Below are 18,452 nucleotides of genomic sequence, written 5' to 3'. Positions count from 1 at the left end.
AAATAAATAAAAATAAGGGGTGAAAATATAAAAAATGAACAAAGAAAATATAATAGTCGGTGACTGCATAAAAATTATAAATACATTTCAAACCAAAAAGAACGGTGACGAAAACAGATTGTTACATACACAAAAAATGGCATCATGAAACTAATATTTTATTTTTCAAATACTTTTTTGCAAGTATAATAAAAATGAAACTCCTAATCATTATAATTTTTTTTTTTTTTTTGTTGAAATGAGATAATTACATTAATTTTGCTTCATAACAAAGAAAAAGTAGAATAATAAAGGATCAAATTATTAGCGTTGACAATGCATTTAGCTAAATTATTTATACAGATCAAAATTTAAAAAATTCTAGCAAAAGTAACTAAGTTACTAATACAAGTCAAAGTGGAAAAAGAAATCTAGCAAAAATAATCTCCAATTATGCTTCATTTTTTTTTGCTTCTACCATCTTCCTTTGCAAGTAGATCCGCCACCATATTTTGCTTCATATGTCAAACTCTTCATTATATGCAACCAACTGAATAAAAAATGAATAAAAAAATATCATATACCAATTAAAAATAATTATATCAAAAGAAAGAAATTTAAACTATATGTAATATATTTGTACATTATCTTTTCAATAGTACTAACAATACTAAATAATAATCATTTCTTGAAATCTAACAAACATTATAATCAAATTATATTATATCCGGAAAACTAACTATTAGAAAGAGCAATTGCATACATACAAAACATTGTTAAGAATTACAGAGATATTTTTTTTAATCATACTTGCTTAATGAATGATAATACAAACATAAATAAATAGTAAGAAAGCATGTCGAAGTACATAAACATAAAAAGAAAGACTTGAGAATAAAATATATCTTACCTTCATGTACTTCTTTTTTGTTGCATGTTAGTTAATTCACAAGCAAATATGATGAAGAAGAGAGATTACAATTTTGTATGTGAATCTAAAGTAAATATGGACTTATATAGATAAAATAGAGGAAATGAAATGTAAGGACTTGAGAATGAAATATTTATTAACTTCATGTACTTTTTTTGGTTACATATTAGTTTCATTCACAAACCAAATATGAATTTATATAGACAAAAAATAGAGGAAATGAAAAAATAAAGATTTGCAATGAAATATTTCTTACCTTCATGTACTTCTTTTTTGTTACAAACCAAACCATATGATGAAAAAGAGAAAGAATAATTTTGAATGTGACTCTTCATGAAACTAAAATGAATTTATAGGCAAAATAGAGGAATATCATAAGACATCATAAACTTACAAATTTAAGTTTGGAGGTTATGGACATAAAAATTATGAGGTGATGAATATTATTAAAAGTAAAAATTAAAGAGAGGCAACTCATGGGTAATAACTCCTTGTGATTAAATTAAATAATAAAGAGAAAAATACTTAAAATATAAAAAATTATTGTCATTTCATGATTATTAGAAGTGCAACAAACAAATAGAAAAACAATGTGGAGAGTTTTTTTGTTGTAAATGTTCCTACATTAATAAAATATTTATTTGTAATAAATTAAGTGATTTACTTTTACAATACAATAATTAATTTGAATTAAAAAAAGTCAAAAAGGAGAAAAAAGGTATATTATGTTTCTCCTTTATTATAAGTGAGACAAACAAATAAAAAAAAAGAATATGAAGAATTTTTGTTGTAAATGTTCCTCCATTAATAAAATTTAGTAATTTATTTTTACAATATAATAATTAATTTTTTTTTTTTAAAAGCCAGAAAAAGGAGAAAAAAGATAAATGTAAATGGAGGCCATAGAGAGGTGCCACATCACCGTTTCTATGTTTCTCCTTTATTATATATATAGATTATTTAAATGTGGATGACCATAAATTTTAAGTTTAATTTCCATCATTATAATTTATATGTAGTAATATCCGCACCTTCCTTACCTACGGAGTCGTCTTTGTTAGGGAGCACTTTATGTGGGTGTCACGACCCAAAAATGAATGTGAGGGCACTCGTCTTGTCCCACCAAGACAAGTCAACCTAAACCCAAATATAACGATAATATGCGGAAGTTAATATAAGGATGAAAGTTTAACACTAATACTAAAGCGGAATATAATGTCAACTTAGCTAAATCCCCTAAACCTGGTTGTCACGTGCATAAGCCTCTAATGTATTATAATGGATTTGAAAGAAAAAGACAAGTCTCAAATGATATTGTCTCTAAAGCAGAACAAAATCATAAATAGGAGTAAAAAGGTCTACTGAGATGACAAACAACTACCTCACAAATCTCCACAGGAAGCCTCGGACAAGAAGAAAATAGAAAGTATCACGAAGATCTGGGCTAGTAACCTACAAAAATGTAGAAGCAAGGGGTGAGTACCAAACCACATGGTACCCAACAAGTAAACTTCTAAACACAAGCTAAGGGGCTAGAATACGGGTACTCCTTACACCCCAACCGAACCTCCACAACTACAACCCGCATAAAACCAGCCCAACCTAACATATTATAATTTACATAGCACACAACTCAACCACAACACTCTAACAATTACATATCCTCAACAACAAGCTCAATATTCATCAATCACAAGTTCTACAGAAAGTCACTCACAAGATCAGCAAAACACAATATCAAGTTCACTAATGATAAAGATGTGTAATGCAATGAATGCAATGTCAAGTATAGTGATGCATGTCTAACCTAATGATACACACCCGTTGTCTCTCCGTCCGGGACCCATGGGGGACATATATGTCCATGCATCTGTCGCGACGTGCGACACGACCCTCGATATATAGTATCCTTCGCAGTGCGCGACACGTCCCTCGAAATGATACATCCTCTTTAATTTCTTATTCTTTCTCAATTCACATAACACTTGTCAGAACCATGTCTCAAAAAAATGCAAATGGTATGTTCACATAAATAATGAGGATATGACAATTTTCGTAATAATGCACAATTCACAACAACACAATCGTGATACAACATCAACAATGAGTTAATATGCCTTTCAAATCATTCTCAACACATCACACACCAACAATTAATCACATTGCCTTTTATACCCCTTTTTCATCATTAGAATTATTCAATATGGACAAGTCAACCCATTACCAAGTCCCATTACTCCCCAACACACACCACAAGAAAATACACGATTCTATACACTTAACAAGGGTTTAGAAATCCACTTGCCTCAATTAATCAACAATTCACTCCTGGGACTTGAGCCTTCCCTTTTCGTTAAGCTTCCAAACCAAGTACATAATCACAATAAGATTTCGAAACTAACAACACCCATATTACTAGAGGTTTATCCTAGACCCAAAAACTCACTCAAACCAAAAATCACGTTCCTAAGTTTCAAGCTTAGGGTTAGGTCTTTATCCCTCCAATTGACATAATTGTAGTGGTATTAATATAATACAATATTCCTAATAATTAATTACCTTTCTTAATATACCAAAAATTTAAATCGTGAATACATTTAGAAAATACATGTCAAACAATAGCTTTGAATAGCTAAACTTAATGGCTTAACCTCAAATTCTCAACCATGCCATACGGTACTTTCATCACTACGGTCACAACATTAATTGTTAATCCTCACTTTACTCTACTTTCCAGTTTTTTTGTCATTTACAAACAATTGAATGAAAAGAGAGTTAAAAACATTACTAACTGCTATCCTAATTATAACTTCCACTAAGGGCCATCTAATCCATTTACTGTTTCTTAGTTTCTATGCCAAGGATCCACTAAAAATATATATTTTATCAATTATACATTAGTAACTAAAATCAATTAGTTTTGTTGTGTGCTTCATGTGTAAATATTAAAGACATGTAAATTTAGGGTGCATTTGGTATGAAGGAAAATGTTTCCTGGAAAACAAGTAGATTTTTGACTTATTTTCTCATGTTTGGTTGGTGAGTAGAAAATATTTTTCGGAAAAGATTTTTAGTGTTTGATTTATGAATGAAAAATGTTTTTGAGAAATATCTTTTATTTTTACTAGAGTAGAAAATAATTTTTGAAATTGAAAATATTTTTTAAAAGCAAACTTAAATTTGTTTTTGGGGGTGGGGGTTGGGGGGATGGTAGGGGGCTGGCGGGTGGGGGGATCGAGGGTAGGGGTGAAAAAATAAAAAATTGAAGTTGAAAATATTTTTTAAAAACAAACTTAATTTTTTTTTTTTGAGGTGGCGGGGCGGGGGGGGGGGGCGAGAAATATTTTTTAAAAACAAACTCAAATAATTTTTTTTTGGGGGTGGGGGGGGGGAGGGAGGGTCGAGGATCTGGGTGAAAAAATAAAATTTTGAAGTTGGAAATATTTTTTGAAAACAAACTTAATTTTTTTTTTGGGGGGGGGGGCTGGCTGTGTGTCACGACCCAAATCGTCGTGATTGGCACCCACACAAACCCTCCAGTGGGAGAACCATTACTACAACCCAAACAAACAAATTTTATGAAAACTAAGGCATTTATAGATACAGAAGCAAGTTTAAATGACTATAAAAATGAAGTCCCCATAAACTCCAAGGTTTTAACAAACAACTAACCAAACTAATGCGGAAGAACAACCCCTAAAACCTGAAAGTCATTGTATCAAAACTCTACTAACAACAAGTCTAAGAACAAGGGGTACAACCCCGAAACTAAACAAACATCTTAAACAAATAGTCTGAGTTCGAAAAGAGTAGACTTAAACAAGAAAGATCCATGACAGCCTGAAAGAACTGGCTCACCCTTGAATCCGGTCACACTCAATAGTCACCTAGTTGAGGTCTATCAATAGCCGCCTGAAGATGCCCTATACTCAACAAAGAACAAGCAAGTGCAGTATTAGTACACAACCACATTGTATTGGTAGGATCACACGGCTATCCCAATAAGTGAAACACATACAAGTAGCCACAACATTATAAAACATGTATATACCGAACATATACAATATTAGTCATCTTTTCAGGATCAATGTAGCATCCCACATTCTCAATAATGCACATTAGTTATCAATTTAGAGCAACATATAGTCTTCTAATATCAATTATCATTAAATATGAACGTAATCATCACAAGATACAAACACAATTCAATGGTCCTCTCATGGAACCCAATTCAATGATACTCTCATGGAACCCACACCCAAACTGTTAGTATACCGGAACGTGGTACCCGATCCAATGTTTATGCCGGAACGTGGCAATCGATCCCATATTTACGTTGGAACGTGACAACCGATCCAATGTTTATGCCGAAACGTGAAAACCGATCCAATGTTTATGTCGGAACGAGACAACCGATCCCATATTTATGCCAGAATGTGGCAACCGATTCATTCAACAAACCACAATCACAATCACAATGTATATTCTCACAATCATACAACAAGAGGTGATTTATGGCATACAATTATTCAATTATCCTCATTTATGATTAAGGTGATCAATAATTCAACATTCACATACATACATGCATTATAATGAGCAATTACAAACATATATCACACCAACATGAAATCACAACCATCACCTACCTCGAATCCAAGCTTGAATCCCCTAAGGCACTTGAATCTTCCCTTTTCAGATTCTTTTCGCTTGTTCTAGGTCTACAAACAATCATAATAACATGAGAATCAATAAACAATCACTAATTACTCGAATAGCTAACAATTCTATGATCCCTAGATCATACCTATGATAATTTTTAAAAATTTTTTATTAATAAATTAAAAAAATGTGACATGGCATTCCATTAGGAGAGAGATAATGTTTTTTTTGTGTCAAGTATATTTTGAGGAAAATAGGTAAAGTTGAATGATATTGTAGTCTTCAGGGTTGTCTTGATCATAAGGCCACTAAGCAATCGCTTTGGGGCCCCATTTTCTCCCAAAGATGTACATATATTGTTAAAAAAAATTGTATAGAAAATATAATTGAGAAATTGAATATTGTTTAGTTGATTGTAGTATCTTTTCTAGATTCTTATGTGGCTACTTAATTGTAGTATCCTTTCTAGTTTCACATGTGGCTATCTATTTTGTTGTCTAGCTCATTTATATTTTGACGATTATCATGAACCAACAATATTGTGTTCTTATACTTACTTTTCTTTATTCTTCCTTCACTATTTTCTATTCTTTAATTTCATTATTGAATATTATGAAGTGTAAATACGGGGACTACTTTTCAAACCCTAGGTCGGTAAGCAGGAGTCATGGCTGCTACATCCACTGGACGGCCTCCTTTCGAGGCTGTCTAGCCCGCCCCACCACCCCAAACCACCTCATACGCCACCCTTTTCAATTCCAATACTATAAATCCTAACAATTATTTGCCCTAATTAACTCCAAAAAATTTGTAAAATCAATCGAAATAATTCATAGAGAACCTACTATCACATTTTCAATGGAGGAAAAGCAAGACTTTATGATCGAAGAGGGATTACATCAAGTAGTGATGCTTAAATTATCCCATGGTACGCCAAATTTGAAGGTATTAAGGTCAATTTTACCAAAACATTTTGGTACCAAGGGCAATTGTTTAATTGACTTACTTGCTCCAAGACAAATTTTGTTGAGGTTTGATCTATATGAAGATTATGTGCTAGCTTTATCTCACTCAGTTAATTAGCTTCTCTACAATGGAGAGGATCACCAATGTAGGGTTTTTCCATGGTCCATTGGATATAACCCTAAGGAGGAAACGACATTAGCTGTGGTTTGGATTTCTTTACCGAACTTATCTCCAGATTTGTTTGCAAAGAAGTCTCTGTTGTCCATAGCATCAACAGTTGGGAAACCAATAGCTATAGATAAAGCTACTCAAATCAAGTCAAGACCTAGCACGGCTAGGGTCAAGGTTATACTTTTAATCTAATGGAAAAGCTTCCAAATCGTATAAGGTTGCAGTTTGTGGATGAAAAATCTTGTAAGTTGATCGAGATTTTTCAGGAGATTGTTTATGATAATCTACCTTTGTATTGCAATTATTGTAAGCACCAAGGTCATGATGAAGATAGTTGTCGTTTGATTTCGAAAGGAGATCAAAATAACAAACAAATTGATGATACCATTGAAGGTGCTTTAAAAGGTACTACCGATAGTGAAAAGTATCAAGGCGATACGAGAGAGATATTAAATGAAAAAAGAAAGACTGTAGATGCCAATCAAAGTAAAGCTACTCCTTTAGATCGACAATTGGCTGCTTCCACTTTCAAGCAAAATCGTGTAAACTCAATGGATGTTGATACAAGTAATATTGGTGTTCAAACAACTACCGAAAACAAAGGTGATTGCAATAACCAACAGGCTGCTACTAATGAGGTGCAATCAAAAGAAGTTAGGCTGAATTTGATGTCTAATGCAACTAAAAATGCAGGGGGAACACTAAGAATTGGGGTTGATGCGCCGCGAGTTGATTCAGGGCAAAAATTAATGGATTCGGGACAAAAAATAATGAATACATCTGATGTTGAAAATGCTGAAAATTCTGGGCAGCATGTTTTGCAAGTTGAAAATGAGAATCCAACTAAAAACTAGACACTGGTTGCACACAAAAAATCAACTAGTAGTCGGAGCCTTTCCCCTACTAGTCACAATAATTCTCTATGTAGTGAAAAGGGTCCGACTAGGAATTTTCATGACAGTGAGAAGAGGCAAGATACTAGTAATGCCTCAAGAGACCTGTTATGTTCGAATAGCTTTGATGCTTTATTCAAGACTACTGGAAAGCAAGTAAGGTTAACAGAGAATGACCACAATTTGATCCAAGAAAAACAAGTCTCACCACCTGCTTTAAATAGCAAATTAAGTCCAGAAGCTCCTGTATTTGTGCCTAAATGTGTGCTTGCAAGGAAGAATGAGCCAAGTGCCTTAGTGTCAAATACAATTGATTTGGGTGAGGATTCTCTTGATGAAGATAAGGAAGACAATATGTTGGACATTTGCTTTGATAGAGTGGCTAGGGAAGGGGATATATCACCTAGGCAACAAAGAAGTGAAAGCAACAAAAGCAAAAAGAAGATATATGGAAGGCAACATAGTTGGGACGGTAAAATGACTGAGGAGTTTGTTCCAACTTCCAAGGCACCTACCGATGCGACAGGCAAAGCAAAACCATTTGATAGTATCAGTAGGTTCAACTAGATCCAATAAATCCATAAAGAAGGTATGAATCATCAAGTGTTGTTGGTTAGGTTTGAAGAAGAAGACAAGAGAAAAATACTTAAAGTTACTTTTGATGGGCAATCAATCTTTTTGAATTCATGCTTTAGTAATAGAAAGTTTGAGGTTGGTAACTCACAACCTTCTTCTTGATTGACATATTTGTACATTGTTTAAGCATCCTCATTTGTAATATCATCATGGAGTGTACAAACTCTGTGATGATAAGAAAATACCTAGTTCTCTCTAGCTCTTATTTTCTTCATGCTTGTTAGGTATCAGAAGTTAGGTACTTCATTATGATTAGTAAGGTAAGGCCTAGCCTCCCTTGCTTGTACTTGCCCCTATTGATATTTTTATGTTTAATAAAAGATCGCTAGACACTGTCTAGTGGTAAATTTGTTATAAAAAAAATAAAAAAATATTGTGAAGTCTCTCAAACGTTCAAACATTCTACATTATGTAAAATCTATTGTTGTGTGTTTATTAAAAGATCAAATTTGTTTTTGGTGTCTTATTCAAATGTCAAGCACTAAAACTAATCAACACTATTTTAATATTATTTATCAACTTATCAAATTCATCGCAATACTACTTTAATATCATCATATTTTTAAAAATTTTGAGTCATGTTTTATTATTCTAACTTTATATTATATATTTTTCATTGAAAATTTACATTATTTGCATTCTTACTTCATAATGTCTACATATATTCAGCCTCTCCAAACCTCGTTTGTAGGATGACATTGAGTATGTTATAATTATTCAATTTATATTTGTCAACTAAAAACAATAGGGCCTCTATATAAAGTTTGGTTTTAGGCCTCCAAACTTATTGAGACAGCCTTGGTAGTCCTAAAACAAACATAAGTGATATTACTAGGTAATTTCTCAAACATGGGTGACTATCTCGGAAAATTACTCTATATATATGGTATTAACCAAATTATAAACTTAACCCATTAAGTATTAATTAAAATTAGTTATTTAATAATTAACCATCAATTAATTAACTCTAGTTAAATGAATATTTAAAATTTCCAAAAATGACCTTCCGGTCCATCACAGTGGGACTTTTCGGCATAAATTTCGACTCAGTCGAATTTCAATGTTTATACCAAAAACTCTAGACAAAAGTTGGTCGCTCCTCCAGGTTTTGCTACAAATTCTTCCATCACAAAATTTAAAGTTTTCCCCATATTTATATCTTCATTGCTCTTGCATCATCCTGAAAAATCAGAATGTAAACTACATTTTCCAAAAACTAATTCGAGAATTTACTTATCATAATTATATTAAACTTATCTTAGGTATCATCAAGTAGCACAAAATATAGGACTATAAGGCCCAAACTAATGAACCCACATAGGTAGCATATCATACAGTACAACAAATAAATAGTTTTCGGGAATTATTTAGCGGCAATAATATAATTATAATTACATTATATATATATATCCAACATTATATATAAATGCCGTTAATGACTTTGGCGGTTCTGAACACAATGAAATTACTCAATTGCCGTTTACAATATTTTTGGAAGAAAAATCTATTGCCACAATGCCACTAAATATTCTTTTGTTGTAGTGATTCGATGCTATGAATATTAGTGCTACATCAATTCACAATTTGATATACGATATAATGATATCTCAAATTATTTATTGTGTTTTTCTTTTATACGCTTCTTAAGAGAACATTAATTATATGGGTGTTTGACTATTGCTCTTATTTGTGTCTTAAGATAAAAAGTATAGAATATATAATTATATATCAAAGATATATAATCATATATAAATAATGTATAATCGTGTTTTAGCCACTAGTGATTCAGGGATGTAATAAAGTATAGATTAAGCACAATTGATTTTATTTAATTTCCTGTTTAGGGTATTATATGGAACAGTAGGAAATATATAATTAAGAGGCTTAATTTGTTTGTGGTAGGAATAAGATCAGAGTTTTTGGCTAAAATCATCCCTAAAGTATGACTTAAACTTAAAGTATATCCTTGTGTTATATAAATGAACAAAAGACATCCTTGCACTATCCAAAAAGTTGCAAGATTCATCCTTATGTCTATTTCTTTTAAAGAAACTCACGTCACCAACAAAAAAATGTGCCAAGTTGAATGAATATATGTACACATGGTAAAGCTAGTCAAGTTGGGTGATTTTTCTAATTTTAAAAATTGAGGGTTTAAATCATATTTGGACAAAATATATTCAAATTCTAAATATTCTTTGTAAAAACTTTGGCCAAATACAACTCCAACTTCAGAAATTTCAAATTAAGTAATTATTATTTTTATTTTCATAACTAAACGCCTACGTAATTTCACTAAATTTCCAGCATTTATGTACATTGTATACAATGTGAATTGCATTGTATATAATGTACATACGTACTAAATATTTTATTAAACAAATTTCTAAATAGTTAGACGTAATATTTTTAAAATGATTTTTTTTTACATAATCTTTCTAACCATCGGAACCTAGTTACCTACTGTATAAATATTTCAAGACTTATGTATTGTTACAAGTCAATTTACTTGATGATGCAAAAAACATATAAACTAACAACACATAAAATTTAAATTATGAGAATGAAATATTCATTTATCCATATCCTTATTCTTTTTAGGTAACTTTAACCTACTCGTCGTTGCTAAGACATGACAAAATTAAAAAAAAATATTTTTTTTATTGGTTCAATCAGTTTCTTAACAAAAATAGATTGAAGGATGATTCTTGTTATTTTTTGGATAGTATAAGGATTTTTTTGCTCACTTAGATAATATAAGGATGTACATTAGATTTGAGTCATAGTTGAGGGATGATTTTAGGCAAAAACTCAATAAGATCGGATTAATTATTGTACTTAAAAAGTCTACATTCATGTAATTAATTAATGGTTGAAGAGACATGGAAAATCTATAATCCATGTGAAAGAGAATCTCACACACACACACATATATAGAATCTTATCTCATGTTATTACTATTATATAACACATTGATAAATCACATATCTTAATGTTTCTTTTTATAAATAAATGTTTGCGATTAAAATTTTCAGATGTACCTAATTTTATAAAGATTAACTAGCTAGTCAACAATAGCAGTAAGTCAGTAACCAGTTAATTTTTAATATCACTCTTTCACATGGTACGGATAATCTCTTCACGCCGAGCATGTACCTGCTTCTTATAAAATTTGAAATGATGGTTTTTTTAATACAAAATATAAACTTATGAGTCAAGTTTTATAGTTTAAAAAATTCTAAATCACTATTTGAAATCTCAATTTTAATTATTTTTTTTTTGAAGAATTTGAAATTTGAAGTTATTATTTCAAATTACATATCCAATTGTTGATTTAAATCATGAGATGAAGATTACCTGAAAGAGAACAAGTAAAGTGTTTTAAACACACAAAAAACGAGAAGTTAGTTGAATTTACTTTATTTATAATTAACAATAAAGCTGAAAATTAAAGCGTTGCAATTGATAAATCATTTTAATAAAATTTAATTACCATATTGAAAGTCGAATTAATTAGAGTGGATAGATTTTAACTACGATAATAATACTAAATGACCAGAAATATTTGGCCAGAAATGTAAAAAGACTAGAATATCCTTGTTTTAATTTTTGCATTTATTTCCTCAATATTTTCCCGCCAAACAAAACTAACTTTTTTATATTTCCCAAACTCCTTGAACTACTAAGACACAAACTATTTGGCTGCCAAGGAAAATGAAAAAATGTTTTTGTGTATATTTTTTTGTGTGTATAGTTTATCCGATTTATTTTTAAAAAAAAATGTTGTTTAGTTAATAAAAAAATTGTACGCTTTAGTTTAAAAAATATTTTTGTAATTTTGTTTTTATACATTAATATTTTTTTTCATTATATACCAAATTATGTTCTACATATACATAACATACATTTCTTCCTCTACCCCTCCCCTGAACTCAATTATGATCATAAGGTGCCAACGCATATCTTTGAAAAATTATTTTTTCGCTTAAAATAAACCTCTTTATTGAAAAGAGACAATTAAATTTCTCATTAATAATAACTACAAATGACTATCTTATCTACTTAAGATTATACTTAATTATTTTGTAATACAAAATTAGTAAAATAGAGTAATTAAGCGTAGATTAAAAGAGTTTAATTAAATTTTTCTTTAAATATAATCAACTAAATAGATTAGTCTATATAATGGATGTTTTTCAAGAGAAAAAAATTATTTTGAAATTTAGATATTTCTAAAAATAATTGATGATAAAACATATATAACTATGCCATAAATAATACATTAATTTTTATATTATAATCATTCCACACAAGAATTAACATATATAGAAAATGGTGAAATTATTTCATAATTTTAACCATGATTAAAAAATTCAGTTATTCCAATAATATTAATTAAGCGGATATAATGAATAAAAGATCACTCAATACCTACTTATCAATTATAATACTTTAAAATAGATGTATTTTATGTATATAATAAATTACAATATGTTTAATGTGTATAAATAAAGTATAACATAACTAGGATATATATTTTTTTAAAATTATTTTCATTTAATGTAGAATTTTAAAATTTCAATAACGATAATCAAAACTCAAAATACTTAAGAATTGATAGACATCGGCACATTATAGAAATACATAAAAATTTTTTATTAATATGTAGTTTAATTTTTTTAAATATGTAGTTTAATTTTTAAATATGTAGTTGTAAATACGTAGATTAATTTTTTAAAACATAATAACCAAACATAAAATTTAAATATGTAGTTTAATTTTTTAAAACATAATAATTAACAAATATGCAATATTACAATATCAATGTGTAACTATCTTGGGTTATTGTTAAATAAGATCTACATTTATGAACCATATGATTTTTAGTATTTGTTTAATGTGTTGATGTCTACCAATTCTAAAGTATTTTAAGTTTTGATTGTTATTATTGAACTATTTTACATTATATATAAAAAAATATTTAAAATGTAATTTAAATAATTATTTAAATAGGTAATTTAAATTTATTTATTTAATAAATGCAATAAAATTACTTAATTTTAAAAATTCTTAATCAGTTTGAAACAAATATTAATTTGAGAGCAAAAAAATAAACAATAATATTGTGACTACAACTATGTATACTTAATATTTTAGCATATCATTTAATAACAGATATTCTTTTTATAAAACAACAAATGATACTAATAAAGAAAAATATATATGTGTTGAAACTTTAATCTAGTTCATGCTTAACAAATTTGTGTTGTCATTATCATCGGAGAACTATGAAGATGTTTTTCTTTCAAATTTTTGTTATAAAAGTTTATTTTGAAATCATAAAGAACTTTCTATATTCTTTCCGTGTTATTATAATTTTTCAATGAAGCACCATCAACATTTTTATCCAAAAAAAATTGTATACGTCTCTAGTACTAAAATAATAAATAAAAATTAATTCTAATGAGTCTTTATTTGTGTATGATGTGATTCATATGCAATTGAAGATATGAAGACAATCACATAAGAGGAAACATGATGATAATTTGAGTTTTCTTCATATTTTGTTCACATACATTCTGAGTATAATTGAATAAAATATATTTTATCATTAATTTTTTTCTAGAAAATCAATGTGTAACAACTCCTTTAAGTAAATAAGAGTAATTGTTTAGCCAACTCGGTCAATTTCAAATTTTATTTTTGAGTGTTGTTGATATAAATTTTTAATATTTAAATTTAGATATAAATTATCTTTTCACGATTAGAAATTAGAAATTTAAATAGATAATCTACACTTTACTCTCTTTTATACTTTTCAAAAATTTTCTTATCATTAAGAAATAAGAAATGGAAAATAAATAAACAAAAAAAATAAGTAAAACGGGGAAAAATTTGAAATTGAAAAAGAGATATATTTTTTTATTTTTTTACTACTACTGTAATATATATATATTATTTTTTATTTTTTTAGATATTGAAAATTTCAAGTGAGAAGAGTGGGTGAGACTTATGTTTTCTTTGGTGAATTTTTTGGTTCCTTTCCCATGTTTAACTATGAAATCATCAATTATTAATCTCATTAATCATTTTCAATGTATTGGAAACATAATTGAAGAATATATTTAATATTTAAGTTAAAGGGTAAAAGTGTCCAAAAATAAACTAGTTTATAGTGTGAACATGTCTTTTTTTCATTCTGGCCAAATTATGGCCAAAAAAGATTTTTCCATTCTTATTTAAGCTTTTGGGGAATTGAAAACAATCCATAAATGCCTAAAAAAGCTCGAGATATAAATCAAAATTCATGATAAGACTAAAAAGTATTGCCATCAGTTAGGGCTGGACGTCCACTTCTTCAGTTTGCTTTTATTTAACTTTAATTCGGTTCATTGATTTTAAATTTTTAAACAGTGTGCACCAAATATTGAACCAATTAAATTTGATTTGGTGATTTTAAAATAATTTTTTTAATGTGAATGAAAAGTAAAATAAGAACAAAATTAAAATATAAGACACTTAAGTGATGATGTGTTTCATCATGGAACATTTATTATGCTTATTAAAATCATATTTTTCTTTATCAAAAACATTGTGCCTCTAACTATTGTTCGAGGAAAACAAGGACGAAGACGGGTTCCATACACCGAACACTAAATCAAAGAATCGAAAAAAAACATTGACGTCAGACAGAAGGATAGAAATCGAAGAAGTGAATTAGTTCGATTCTATTCGATTAGATTTTTCATTTTTTTGAAAATCTCCTACTATTAGTACACCACATATTAATAAAATGAGATAAATTTTGAACAATTTTGAAGTGAATAAAAAGCTAGATCATAAGATCCAAAAAGTATTTTTTGTATTTCATGAATTTTATGCTTTAGTTTTTTTTGGTTGGTTGTTGTTATGTGAACGTACTTTTGCTATTTTTATACAAGAAAATTCGAAGAGGCTCCTCTCCAGTGATGATCTCTCCAATTTCTCTCAGTGCTATTTCATGTAGTTTACACGTGTTCATTTAGTTTTTAATGGATTAAATTAATTTTCTTGATCAAATATCATTAACCATAATTATTAGTAATTCTCTCTCCTCTCATTTAGGGGTGTACATGGCCGGGTTGGTTCGGGTTTTCAAATATCAAATCAAACCATTTGTGTCGGATTTTTAAATTTATTAATCAAACCAAACCAATAAAACTCGGGTTTTTCAACCTTAGGTTTTTTCGGGTTTTTCCGGTAAAGTATTCATACAAACATATAATTTACCTGTACTTCAAATATTTCTTTAGTGTTGCCAAAATACAACTATCTAAGATGTTTCTTTAAAATATAACACAATATGATATAATTAATGACACTAAAATACCACAAAAATAATAATAATGAAATCACGTAAAATAAATATTGCAAATTAACAAGTCATAATGAAAATGATCACAATTTAAAAGTACTAAATCATGCTAAAATTAAGTTTAATAAGTATTAGTTACATGACTAAATATTAAAGAAAATTAAAAATAGATTAAGTATTTTAATTGTCTAAACCAATGTAAAACTAAAGAACAAATATTTAATATTATTGTCATTCTTAGTGTTGAATTGATTTTCTTTTTGCATTAGTATTAATTTGATTTTGATTTAAGCTTTATTATAAGGGAAAATTGTATATAATAGCAAACTATTAATTCAAATTAAATGCTATAAATATAGTTTGATTTAATTGTACCTCATAGCAAACTGTTGCTATTTCACCTCTCTCCTAGTGAATCTCGCTCGCCACTCTCATTCTCTCCTCGCCTCTCTAGTTTTTTATACAAACGCAAGTGTATAAAGTGCGTTTGGGTTTGTATAAAGTGAGAAAATTATATATATACATATATTTTCGTTCCCCTTTCTCCCCTCTCCCAGATTTCGCTCTCTCACTCACTTCTCTCACTTTATACAAAAAACGCAAATTGTATAAAATGCGTTTGTGTTTGTATAAAGTGAGAGAAAATTGTATATATACATATATTTTCGTTCCCCTCTCTCCCCTCTCCCAGATCTAGCTCGCCACTCTCCCAGATCTCGCTCTCTCATTCGCCTCTCTCACTTTATACAAAAACGTAAATGTATAAAATGCATGAAAATTGTATATATACATATATTTTTGTTCCCCTCTCTCCCCTCTCCCAAATCTCGCTCGCCACTCTCCCAGATCTCGCTCGCTCACTCGCCTCTCTCACTTTATACAATTGATCTTTTTGTATATGTATACCAAAAGCAGATTATACAACTGCTTTCTTTTGTATATGTATAGCGAAATATACATATTTATGTTTGCTATGGAGTGCAATTATGCAAACTTTGCTATAGCATACTCATATGAATTTTGTGTTTGCTATATGTGAAAGTTGCTCTTATTATAATTACCAACATCTGTGGACTATAATCTTTATTGGCCTATTCATAATTCTAAGTTTCAAACTTGAAATAATATATTAAAAGATAAAAACTATGGAAAAGTATAAGAAATATTTAAAAATTATATCAAAGTAAATATTTTTATGTATAAAATGAAATTTTAAAATTATATATATAAATTCGGGGTTGGTTTGGTCTCGGGTTGGTTTTTTTTAGTTAAAACCAAACCAACCCAAATATAGTCGGGTTTTTTTTTCCAAAATCAAACCAAGTCAAACCAAACCACTAGTCGGGTTTTTTTTCGGGTTGACTCGGTTTGCGGTTTGATTCGGTTTTCGATTCGATTTTGTACACCTCTACTTTCATTCCTTTCTCAATCAGCAAAAAAACACTTCTCCCCCCTCCAAGACTCTCAATCAAACAATTGAAAATTAAAATTACATCAATATTTTAATGTTTTTACATTTGCATATGAACAACTAGGGAGAGTCTCAAAAGAGAAAGACTGAAATGGAGTGATTAGCCCCAATTAAAGATTACAGTTATAAATACCACAAGAAAAGAAGACCCAAAAAATAAATGGAGAATTTCACCAGAAAAAAAAAGTATATATGAAAAAATATTTTCCTACCCATTTTTCGTGCCCTTTCCAGATCCTTTAGTTGGCTTTACAGAAACTCCAAATTGAAAAAAATGATGTTACGAAGAAGATGAAAGAGTTTTGTGGATCACCATTGCGATCGAACCAAGCTTCAAAGAAATAGTCTCATGGGTTGGATTTTTTAAATTTTATAACCCAAGTTCATGCTTTGAATTTTGTCTTCTTTTATCACGGTGTGAAAATAATGGAAAGAAAATACGATTTGTTGCAAATTCTTTGTTGATTGAGAAAAGGTTTGTTGCAGAATTAAGTGAGAAATAGAGAGATATATGAGAGAGGAGAGAGAAAGAGAAATAGTAATAACCATGATTAATGATATTTAATCATAATTTAAAGATTGCTTTATTTAAATAAATATAGATCATTAAATTTTAAAATTGACAAATGTCATTAAATTAAATATATATTGGATCAACCGAAGAGATTAGTGTACCGGAGGGGAGTCTCTTCCAAGAAAATCATAGTGTTTTCAATAATTTTGAACATTTGGGTCCACTTGCATTTTCCTTGGTACGTGTGATTATAGCATTTTTAAGACATTATTTTTCATTTGTGTGTCCGATTTTACACCTAATGCAGTTTGGCCATTTAATGAAATTTTTAATATTAGATATGTTATAATATTTGTGACAGTCAAGCTTTTAAATTTGTAATGAGTATAATATTTATATAATTATTAAAACTTATAAATAAAATAAAATAATATAGTCAATCTTTTTAAATTTAAAAAGAACTTTCTTTATAAATAATCTGAAAGAAATGAGATCACATAAAATAAAGAGAGGATATTCATTGTAGCATAAATTGTTGGGCATGTGCTAGTACGAGCCAAGGGGTTAGAGATCCCGGGCAGAGGCATATCAAAGGATATTTCGAAAGGATGAGTGCACTATTACGAAAAGATGCATTTAAGATATAAATTTCATTGTTTTTATTTTTATGTTCTTAACACTGAACCATTAAATTTAAAAATTCTAGGTGCAACATATATAATACTACTAGTTTTAGATTTTAATATACATATTTGATTTAATTATATAAAAAATTTACCGTGCTAATATTTTTTAGGAATTTCCAATGTTACACACTTGAAAATTTTGGAAGATTAAAGCAACAAAAAACAAAAGAAAAATTGATTGAAATACCA

General features: G+C 29.0%; 1 protein-coding gene and 1 pseudogene across 2 annotated transcripts in view; both read left to right on the top strand.

Annotated features, from left to right (window-relative positions):
• LOC125810154 (uncharacterized) overlaps positions 1–18,452 on the top strand; it is a 316,103-nt gene that overhangs the window by 32,410 nt on the left and 265,241 nt on the right. The gene's annotated exons all lie outside the window — the stretch shown is intronic.
• On the top strand, positions 6,901–8,476 carry LOC125810137 (uncharacterized; annotated as a pseudogene).

The sequence above is a fragment of the Solanum verrucosum genome, unplaced genomic scaffold (assembly GCF_900185275.1).
Source record: "Solanum verrucosum unplaced genomic scaffold, falcon-dt-bn FXZP01000281.1, whole genome shotgun sequence".
NCBI lineage: Eukaryota > Viridiplantae > Streptophyta > Magnoliopsida > Solanales > Solanaceae > Solanum > Solanum verrucosum.
The sequence above is the reverse complement of the archived record's forward strand: the minus strand, read 5'-3'. Positions and strand labels throughout refer to the sequence as shown.